The 11220-nt window shown below is 29.6% G+C and overlaps 1 protein-coding gene and 1 long non-coding RNA gene across 4 annotated transcripts in view; one reads left to right on the top strand and one right to left on the bottom strand.

Moving 5' to 3' along the window:
• Positions 1-3353: 3353 nt before the first annotated feature.
• The window catches only part of LOC110999223, a 46340-nt gene continuing 38473 nt past the window's right edge, over positions 3354-11220 (top strand). For 2 of the 3 annotated variants that reach the window (XM_045629707.1, XM_022268185.2), the window contains exon 1: positions 3354-3520. The gene's annotated coding sequence lies outside the window, so the exon portion shown is untranslated. Of the gene's footprint in view, positions 3521-5328; positions 5548-11220 lie in introns of those variants that run through there. The other variant, XM_045629709.1, reaches the window with a different exon arrangement.
• On the bottom strand, positions 5787-6481 carry LOC123689477. Its single transcript, XR_006750451.1, has 2 exons — positions 6002-6481; positions 5787-5892 (listed from the first exon to the last, which is right to left on the bottom strand). It is a non-coding gene; the product is annotated as an uncharacterized LOC123689477 (long non-coding RNA).

The following is an 11220-nucleotide window of genomic DNA, read 5'->3' as shown; positions in this document are numbered from 1 at the left end:
GAATTCTAAGAATTACTCGAAATAAGTATTTGGACACTTTTTTCTAGTGAACCTAATTTAAAATTCTTAAGAGCAGAAAAAGCAAAACTTACAAGAAAACTTGTACGCAAACAAAGGATTCTTTTTTATTTGGTCGGGCTTTAGTTTATTGCGGTAATAGAATCAGATTTTTTGCTAATTCTGTACTTACTTTTTCTGGTATCTTTCAAGGTTATCTTAGTTGTAGGTTAGCGTATTAGAATGTTAATTTTTGTCAACAAACACAAACTAGATATTATCTAGCCGCCTTGTTGTAATAGGTGCGGCAATGGTTTACTGGCACAGCTCATTATTATTTCTCGGATCAGGTTTTTTGAAGTCAATTAATAATTACTCAGGCTACTGTGTTAGCTAATTGTATACATGTATAAAATAAATTCAACTTCTTTTAATGTATTTAGGTTTTTTACTTGGTCTGTATTTTAGCTATGTATTACATTATTATTAAGTGAGTGAGGTGATTTAACCTTTCTGGCGAAATTTTTATAAATACTAAAATATACTACTATATAATATAAAAGCGTTGTAAAGAGTTGCTCAATTAAAAAAGTCAGTTTTTACGAAGACTACGTTATATAATTTACTTTAATTTATTTTTGATAACAAGTTGATATTTAAAGTACTAATCTTTCAATTGTTTAGAAAACCACTCGGGTTTTTTTAAATACGTCATTATTTAAAAAAAACAGCTTTAGGCTTACGGGGTAACAAGTCAATCGCTGTTGCAATTTTACTGAATTTGTTGTATGCAATATTATTACTTTTGGTATTTTCCGTGTTTCAAGCATTATTGTTCTGAATATTAAGAATTTGTTCCCGATTCCGTATTAATTATCACTCCCTACATTTTTTTACGATAAGGCTTTCTTGCCGTGTTTGTCGTAAAGCGATATATAAATAAGACTGAAAGAGTTATGTTACCTCCAAATGTTTAATAGACACTTGTATTTTGGGAAAACTGAACATGTGTTAAAATAACAAAATAAGGACTAAAAATAAGAATATCAGTCAGTGGTGGTAACAGATTTATTTTTATATGGTCTAGAGAAATTCTTGTGACCAGAAAATATTGATTTTTGTTTCATATTCGTATTAGTTAATATGCCTGTGGGCGCAAGGGAGAAAAATAATCCTTGGAGAAATTTGCTCCAGCTATGCTTTAATTGTATTTTCCATGGACGCAATCAACTGGTGTGGTGATGGGAAACAGCATAAAGAGACCAGCATATTTGAGAATCAAAAAGGCAGAGAGGCACCGAAGACCGATCACCTGCTTATTATGCATAACACTGGAGTGCTCAACCTATTTTGAATTAATACCTCAGTATAAATATTTTTAGCCCTTACTATTCTCTCCACAAGAAGGGTAGGTCTCATTTAATGAAAATATTCTTATTATTAAAACTTTAGACTCGGATTTAGAGTAAAATTTCAACATTAAGAGAAGCAAATTATGCTGAAATAAGGTAATTTAATCTTATATTGTTATGTGACAATCGGCGTATCATTTAAGATTAAGTGTGTAATTATCATAATCTACACGCGTTATATTAAAAGTATGTAGCTGGTATTAAGTATATGATATCTTATTATGTAATACGACTTGCTTTTTGTTCAGAAGAGGTTACGTATATCATTAAACAAGAATAAGATATAATTAATAAATACTAACCGCATCAAATAAACATATTCATTTATGGCTGATGAAGCCAAAAACAGGTGTAACCAGTTGTACTAACTCAAATCTATATTGTGTTCAAGTGCGTTACGTTGTATAGGTAGAACTTAATAGGTAGATTATTATGCGACCTTTAGAAAAATGAAGTGCTCTCAATTCGTTTACGGACATTTTGAAGCCATATTTACAGGACGTTAATTTTCAAACGACAATCAACTCATTCACGAAACATTAAATCATTTCTTAGAGTCACCACAGACATGTTGTTTTTATGTCATATGAAGATTAATAAGCAAGCCGTATTATTCAATTCTTAGTTTCACTTGTAATTCACTAAGGCTAATTAAATATAGTGTTGTTATTACAATTTTAACAGTATATATTTTAAAGATTTTTATCTCAGAGGCCTACTAATAATTGTCAATAGTATAAATGAATCAACGAATGTTTGAACGAATACTTCTGTGGAGTTATTTGGCTGGTAATAAATTTGTAGGCACTAATTTAATATTCATTACAAAAATGATGACATGGTGAAGTGGTACTGAGCTTACCATTCAGTAATTTTATATTCTGAAATGACTGCTTATTATTATTAATTCCTAAGTTTTCATTTGGTGTTTAATCTCATTTTAATACCTTGATGTATTAAGAATCCAAAATTTTCGAAGGTTTGGTTTTTTGTTCTGTTTTATATTTTAATAGTTTTTTACCTCCTTTCTTATTAAATTTTTATGCAATAGAAAGTTAATTGTTATATGGCTTAAGCCGTGATCCCTTTAATCTTTAAGATTATGTTCAAACATATTCTTCTCTTGTTAAAATCAAAGTATTGAGTTTGTGTTCTGTGCACAAACAATACATGCTTAACCATAACGGGAGCTGAAAGCTTCACTGCATACACATTCTCGACACCAGGTCACGACCAATGAACCATTATAATTACTGACAATCAAGAATCTATTCAAACAAGATACTATATTATTTCATTGAAACATATTAAAGTAATATTTTTCGCGTGATAGGATTTTTATTATTTAGGTCTAAGATTAGAAAGACCAGAGTCCTAATAACCCAGATATTTTCAATCAAACCTTCCGATTCATCAATTATACGTATTTTGTAACATCCGTTGACTAAGGCTGTATTCACGAGGTTCAGTGAAGGCTCTAATATACATCAATAGTCAAAAAGTCATCCGCGATTTGGCCCTCTACCCCACCGTTTCCTTTTCAAGGACCGAGCACTGCCTTTTTGAAGCGATAAAACCCTGAAAGTTCTCATCATCTCATTCAAGGTACCCTTTACAGTAATCTTAAAAATATATATAAATATTGTATAATGAAATGAAAAATGAAGAAAATCAAACCACATTTTTTTATCTTAACATTTAAAAGTAGTTGGAGTACATGAGTTTAAAAATAAATCTTTGTAACTCCTTAACCTTTAAGCCAAAATCAAATATACATATAATTTAATTATGATCTAAACGTTATTAATATATCGAATTGTACAAAGGTGCTGGTCTCGCACCAACGCCTTTGCGTAGTGGTGATAAATTGCATTTTATTTTGATACACTGTACCTTACTATTTGTTAGAGGTAACATTTATTTAATGAAATCTCGAAGCGCGCGCGGTTCAGTGACTCGGAGGCTTCCCAGCACTACGCAAGGTTGCTTTTGAATAATCCGCGTTCGACTTTTGGATTTAAATTCCAAAGATGATCCTTGTCCATTAAGAAATCACAGATTTTTTTAAATACTTGGAATTGGATTTTTAAAGTTTTTATTAGGTATACCAGGTAAGTTATTTTTTATTTAGACCATATGACTTTTTAAATAAATAGCCGGCAGAAAATCAAGTTGCGGAGCGACGCAAAGTTTTTAAGAATAAAACGTATAATCAAAATATATTTAACGTTTTAGGTATGGCTGGATTTAAATTTAGATGCATGTCATAGATATAGTAATCAAAACTTAATAATGTAAGAATTATCATTATTGTAATGTTTTTCCATGCAAAGATTTGCAAGTGTGAGTTTAACAAACTTAAAACTAGTAAATAAATATTTACGTCTTTTTTATACTTTATTTATTAAAATTATTAAATAACAAAATCGTATTAGACTCAATTTTATTTTATTCAAAACTGGTAATACTTTAAATTTATTCCTGTTTTAGAAAACCGGTTTAAAAATAATATTAGACACGATATCACAAGATGAATGCGTGTCCTCTGTATACAATCTAAAGAATACTTAAAATTTACACTGCACCATATTAAATTACTTTTTAAAGTAACTGGAATAATATCGTGATAGAACTTTTGATGACATCAGATTTCTGTATAGTTTTATTTTTTTGTCATTATCAATTTACACGCCGCCGATATTAGTCTTAAATCTGGGGGTTTCTCTTTCGCCATGTGAGCAGGTTTTTATTGCGTATATAATAAAATCTAATCGTCCACAAATGTCAAACGCAGGACCTTATGGAGAACCTCTTATGTTGAACCTCGCTCACTGATAAAAGGTCCGTTGTGCATAAACACTGATACTATGATAATATAATCTAATCTAAACATTTTTATAATAGCGTTTATTAAGTTATTATATCACAGCATTTGTCATAAATTTCCTTAATAAAGGAATATTTTCTAAGTCAGTGACCATCAAGGCAGGTTCCATCGATTACCTTTATATCTGATAAGTACAGTTATTAATTATGGTTTATTAGTCTATATAGTCATCTTAAAAGTTTTAATTACGATATCTAAGTGATCAATTATCTTACTTAACATTTACAACGTCTAGCGTTATTACAAAATGTAATCTATGGCGAAATTATAACAACATTGAATTGTGACTAGGTTACAATTATTATGTTAAATAATAAATGTTTTTATTACACAATAACAGAACTTTTATAAGACGTGTTTACATAGAAAATATGCTAAATAGTTTAGGAGGCGAACGAATGTGACTCAAGGCAAGTACTCACAAAGAAAATAAAACAAAACTATAAGTTATATTCTTTATATTCTCATATATATACTATATTCATATATAAAAAACAGACATAAGTTAATACAAAATTTTTTAGAAATATTTGCATTTTGTCATATTATAAATAAAATAAATTGTAAATGTTTGATACTACCGTGAGCACATTACATGTTTAATGTCCAGTAGTCTTTATTAGGGTCTTTATTTAAGGAATAATGGTTACTGTATCTAACTTGAAAATCGAAACTGCTACAGTTTATTGATATTGATCAGTCTGCGGGATTATTTCTATTGAAAAGGCAAGACCAATTAAACAAAGCGAGAATTCTCGTGTCGCTATTTCTATTTAAAAAACAAGACCCATTGAGCAAGGCAATATTTGTGTGCCCGCTGTCAAGTTATTTATGTACGTACATGCCACTTCTTGTAATTCTCGAAAAAAAATTGGAATCTCATGGTCTAAAATCTGTTAAGCAATTACATATTCTCGTCTTGATAAGCGAGTCGTTGTCAAAGAATATCTTGACAATTGACCAATTTTATTTATAAATATTGTTAATTGTCAAAATTTTCATCTACCACAATAATTACTATTTTATTTGTTATAACCTAGATTGATTACTGAAGGTGAATAACCATATCAAACATATAATGGGGCTACCTTGTTTTATTTCAAAATAGACAAAAACACTTGTTTACAAATATGCCCAAAGAAAAAATATTGCCTTGACAATAACCTACTATAAATATTGTGAAAATGATTCTATTGTGAAAAATTATTTACCGTACGACCCATCTGGATCTGGCCAAAGGGCCACTTAAAAGTAAGTAATAAAGAACTTTATTTATATTATATATTAGGTTACGTGTTTTGTTTCCTTTTGTCCATGTTATATTTACCGTAATCCAACAACGCGACACACACAAATAATAATTAGCACGAAACAAGGCTAACTTTATCGTCTGGATATATTGATACAATTTTATAAATATCCCAACTTATCAAATTTATTGTTAGTGTAAGCTTAACGGAGCATTTAAACTAAACAGGTTGAATAGATATTGGGTTGGATCTTATATTCAATACCTTGATTGTGATTAAACTGAGTGTGTAGGAGTCTCGGGGGACCTTGATTCGAAAACCTCCGTGAGATTTGGAGTAATTTTTGCTGCTTAAGTTGTAGTTTAAAATAAATTAAATATTTAAAAAAAATTACGAAATTTTGTGCATTATTAGAAATTTGTAAACAATCCGCCATTGTAAACTTTTCTATTTACCTTGAATTTGCTTATTCAGACCCCTAGATAGGGTCTCGGGGGCCTTGATTTGAACACTTCCGTGACATTTGGAGTCATTTATGGTATCTGAGTTGTAATTTACACTAATTAAATATTTAAAAACACTTTTTGATGTTTTGTGCAACAGTACAAATTTGTAAACAATCCGCCATTTTAACTTTCGAACTTTTCTATTGGTTATCCAATTAATACTTTTCTATTGGTTACTAGAGATTTACTAGAGATGTGACATTTTGCATAAAATTAATCGATTGTTTTTAGTATGAAAAATCGATGATAATAAAGAATTGTTTTTTTTATTCCTACTACAATAAAGCTAATTCTTACTAAAAATCGATGATAATAAAGAATTAATTTTTTATTCCTACAGCTTATAAAGCTAATTTTTACTACAATAAAGTGTTTACTTTATTTTCTAAATTTTATATTCAAAAATCAGAGCACCCCACTATCCACGTGGTCCGGTCTTGACTGTTGGCTTTTGAACGGCTCCGGCGCGAAGGAAGAGCAGCCCCCACCCGCTGTACCAGGACAGGCATTTCATGCCTGTCCTTTGGCACGTAGCGGGTGGGGGCTGCTCTTCCTTCGCGCCGGAGCCGTTCAAAAGCCGAATTGTTATATAGTTCGGTTAGGTTAGGTTGGTATATTAATATTTAATTTAAATAACTGTTCAAAAAACCAATTATTATCTAGTACAATTAGATTAAGTTAATATATTAATATTTAATTTAAATAACTGTTCAAAAAACGAATTATTATCTGGTTCAGTTAGGTTAAGTTAGTATATTAATATTTAATTTAAATAATAATGGAAAGTGGAAGATTTTCATCGAATATTTAACGCGCTCTAAATTCGACTTTTTAAAAAATCGATATTTTTTACATCCCTATTCATTTTTTAAACACAATCGGCCATTTCGAATTTGGATTTTGCCAGAAGAGTGTGTTAGTGTTACAGTACGGATTAGCCGTTAAAAATCCGATACTTTTTACATTTCTTTTGTTTTTTTGTGAATGTGCGTTATTTTATTTGCATTTTTTTGAAACTTGGTGAACTATGCTTGGTAAACGACCGGCTTATGTGGATGACTTTGAGGACGATGGGTCCGGTTAATGTTAGGTATATATGCTTTGGTTTTTTTAAATTTTTTATTGAAATAACTGTTTCTGGTGCTTGAAATTGGTTGGGGGTGATAAGTAGACCCTCCACCCTCCCTCCCCCCCCTCTCCCCGCCCCCTCTGACCTCAAAATCGAGGTACTGAATTGTAAACTTTACCCCTATAAAGAAGACAATCTTGTGTTGAGACTGCTACTAGGTGGCATGAAACTAATATTGCAACCTATTTAAGTGATTCTGAGATCAAACACACAAAAATTATATTACCTATGTTTTGTCTTACATTAATAAGAACTGAATTCTGTTAAAATAATATTAGAATATAATAACTATCACTAGTGAACAATGATCTTAAGAATAATGAAATTGGAGGTTTATCTGTATGAAACATAAAATATTTATTCAGATTTCTTAAGTTCAAAGTCCATTCATGAAATATGCAAAATATTAATTTAAATTTTTTGATTATTTAAAGTTAATTGTTCAGAATAAAAACATCAATCAAACAAAAACTATAATAACCCTGCTAGCTATTTTGGATCAAAGATCAGCTTACAATTGCTCAAATTCAAATAATTCATGTGAATAACAAAAATAAATGTTCTAAATGAAATTACCATGATTTATTTTATAAATACAGAAGCAATCAATATCTAAGATGAAGTTTAGCACTAAAAATAATCCTCAAGATTTGTTTTTAACTTATGGTACTGAGTCATGTATGAATGAAATAATGTTACCATAAAACTTAAAATAATATTTTGGTTATTTATTACTGAGCATGTTTCTTTGAGATAGTTTTTAGAAATACATGACATTTTTTTTCATATTATATATATATATATATAACTTACACTAAGATTCTACAGCAAACTATAATTATTTCTAATCAAACTAAATATCCTAATTTACATAGCTTAAATTTTATGTGTTTTATGCAAGATTTTTATGATTTTTCTTAACTGTGTAATAATTAAATTGCTACGCAATATTATTATGCCAATACAGATGCGACCTAAGACCATCACCATCTCACCATTCATCATCATCACAAAACGACGACATCACACAGCCATTATGACGAGGAGTAGAATGGTCTCACAGCTTACCAACCAGTCAATTATAGCAGCGTAACGGAATGCTTCCGTTGAGAAGAGATATTAAGCCAAGATGACGAATATATTTTGAACGCAGTTAAAATCTATAAATTTCTATATAAATAATTGTATTACCGTAATTAAGATTACTGTGTACTATAATTAATTTATGTAGTTAATGATATTGTTAAAATAATATAATGATTATATAATTTCGTATTTATTAAACGACTTCCTGATCTAATTAGTAACGTGCACACTGCGACAGTAATTTACGTATATATTTCATTTAAGTCTTTCATATCAATTTATAAAAAAACCCCGTAAAATACATGGCTAAGTATAAATTAAAAATAATAAGCCTTGTTATTTTCGAGGTTAATAAAGAACAATATAGTAAATTTCATATTCAATTTAGTAAACCTAGTCTCACATTGAGCTGATCAATAAATTCTACTTTTTTATTTGAAGTCAAATATATTTATTAGTTTATAAAAATATATTGTTATGAAAGATAAAATAAAAAGCTTAAGTACCTACCTAAACTAAACATGATGATATATACATGTGTAAAACGGAAGAATGTTTTTATCCAAAACCTTAATATTATATCAATATAACATAATATAAATAATAAAAATGTTTACCTTAGTTCATCTATTTATCAGACACTACGTTCATTTATAAAGCAGCAAATATTCAAGGTTTCGTCAAAATCAATTAATTTCTTCTTCAAAAAATTAATTAATTCTAATAAAAAAAGCGAATTTTACCAACGCCGTGAAACCAATTGGTCGTTTCGTGCTTGCGTTTTCTTCGTCATCTATAGATATATATTTTTAAGTGTTTACGTTTCGTTTGTTTTATGAAATGGAGGTTTGAATTCATAAAAATGATTAACTCTCGAATTCACCGAGGAAAGAGCAACTTTTAATTTGACGTAAGATATTTACTTCACTGCTGATTTTTGATTCAGATGAGATGTCAAATTACCTGTGATTTCAGAGCGAAACCCGCTATAAGAGTTTAATAAGTGAGTTGCAGGATCGTTAGGCTGCTTTCATCGTTTAGTAGTTGAGGTTCATATCTAAAAACCCGTAAATCTTGGATTTGATTCTTGGTAATTGTTTCATAGACGCAGATTGCCGACTGATTTGATAAATAAAATCGGGTTACCAAATAAATAACACGAAGCGAATATATTTTCTTTAGAATACAAGTTTTTTCTATTATTTAACATCGATGCAATAAAACTATTTTTCTTGAGATTGTTATGTATGAAACAAACAGAAAACAGTTGAAGAAAATATTATGGTTTAAAATCAACCATAATGCTGTTTAACACACATGCTTAATGTAAAGAAAAGTAAACATGCCTAAACTAATACAATATTCAGTTAATATCTATAATTAATGCAAACGATTATGTATTTATTACAACTTGTCCTTCAACAAAGGCCTCCTCGAAATTTATCCAATCTTGGAGTTTTCTAGCGGTCTCCACTTTACTCAGTTTGCGTCTTTAAATTTTATTTTTGTTCAACTAATTTTATTTCAACTTTTACTTTTACTGGTCTGTTTTACTTATTTCCATACTGTTTTGAAAAATTTATTTCATTTAAGTTCGACTAGATTTTAATAAATGAATAAGCATCAACATCTAAATTGTGAAATATCAATGGTACACAGTAGACTTATTTACCTTTTTATTTAGAAAAAAAATTAAATAAAAAAGTAAAATAGCACAGCAGGCGCAATACAAGCGCACCGAGCTACAATAATTGTAATTCTACAGAGAATATAGATATTGTCTGAATAATGTGTGTCTGAGTCTAGAATATAATTATTAATATTAACTAAAGAACGTACATAAAAACAAAATGAAAATGGTCATATAGCCTTGACATTTCATAGTTTACAAAATCGATTGATGCGTCGCGCGTCGTCCAGTACTCATTCGCGGGTCAACGTCTAAGTTAAAATAACTTGTAGACATTTTTAACTTTATTTTAGAACCGTATTAATTCTATTATAAGATGTTATTTAATTTAAATACGATCTTATCAATAAAGTGAATTTTCCAGAAATCCAATCCGATGCTATCTTTAACCACCCCACAAAATTTTCTTATCATTATCATCAATATATTAAAACATAATAAGATGTCAACAAAATATAGTTGCATACCAAGACAGCATAAATAGTACTGGTACCTGAATCATAATAATAATCATAATAATAAAATAGAATTGGTTAATTTCCGGTAAACTCACACAAACATTCTTTTTTATATACAAATTACGAACACGCCTGGTAAAAATGTTTAGCAATGCCTGAATCAATATTTATAAAAGGCGTATTTGTTTCAATAAAAGGATATTATGATGATAAGGAAGTACTGCAGTGCCGGTTTATGCAAGTAACAAAAGTGGCGAAAATGCTACGGGCTCCGCGAATTAGGGGGCCCAACGCTCCAACGCCTCTGCCTCTTTGACTGTAGGTAGCTATAATATCTACCAAGAGAAGCATGGGTAAAAAAATCTACAATAATAAATTTAAATTGTACCACATTTCTAAGATTGAATGTTGGCTACACCACAAGTTATGTGTTGTACTACTTGCAGTACTCGCAAATTGCAGCACTCCAACACTATTAGGGCAATTCCCTGACATTGTCATCGATCGAGCTAGTCGTAACTTACACAGATAAAATAAGATTCTATTGAATATCAAACAATAGAAAACTTTAAAAAGTACTTTAGATTTGAGCCATTCTTGAGAAAAGTTGTTTTGACAGTACTGCTTCGAGTACTGTTTAATTATCTTTTTTTAAAATATGGTAGTAGAGTTTTTGTATGGACAAACTTCACTTAAGGTAAGATATTTTACTAGGTATAATTTGCAAATAAATCACATTTGTCTAGTTTCTTTTAATAAAATTTAAAAAAGTATTGGTCTAACCGTAGGTAATATGAGCAACAGA

This window comes from Pieris rapae, chromosome 10 (assembly GCF_905147795.1).
Source record: "Pieris rapae chromosome 10, ilPieRapa1.1, whole genome shotgun sequence".
In the NCBI taxonomy this organism is placed as follows: Eukaryota; Metazoa; Arthropoda; class Insecta; order Lepidoptera; family Pieridae; genus Pieris; species Pieris rapae.
This window is presented reverse-complemented; position numbering and strand designations above follow the sequence as displayed.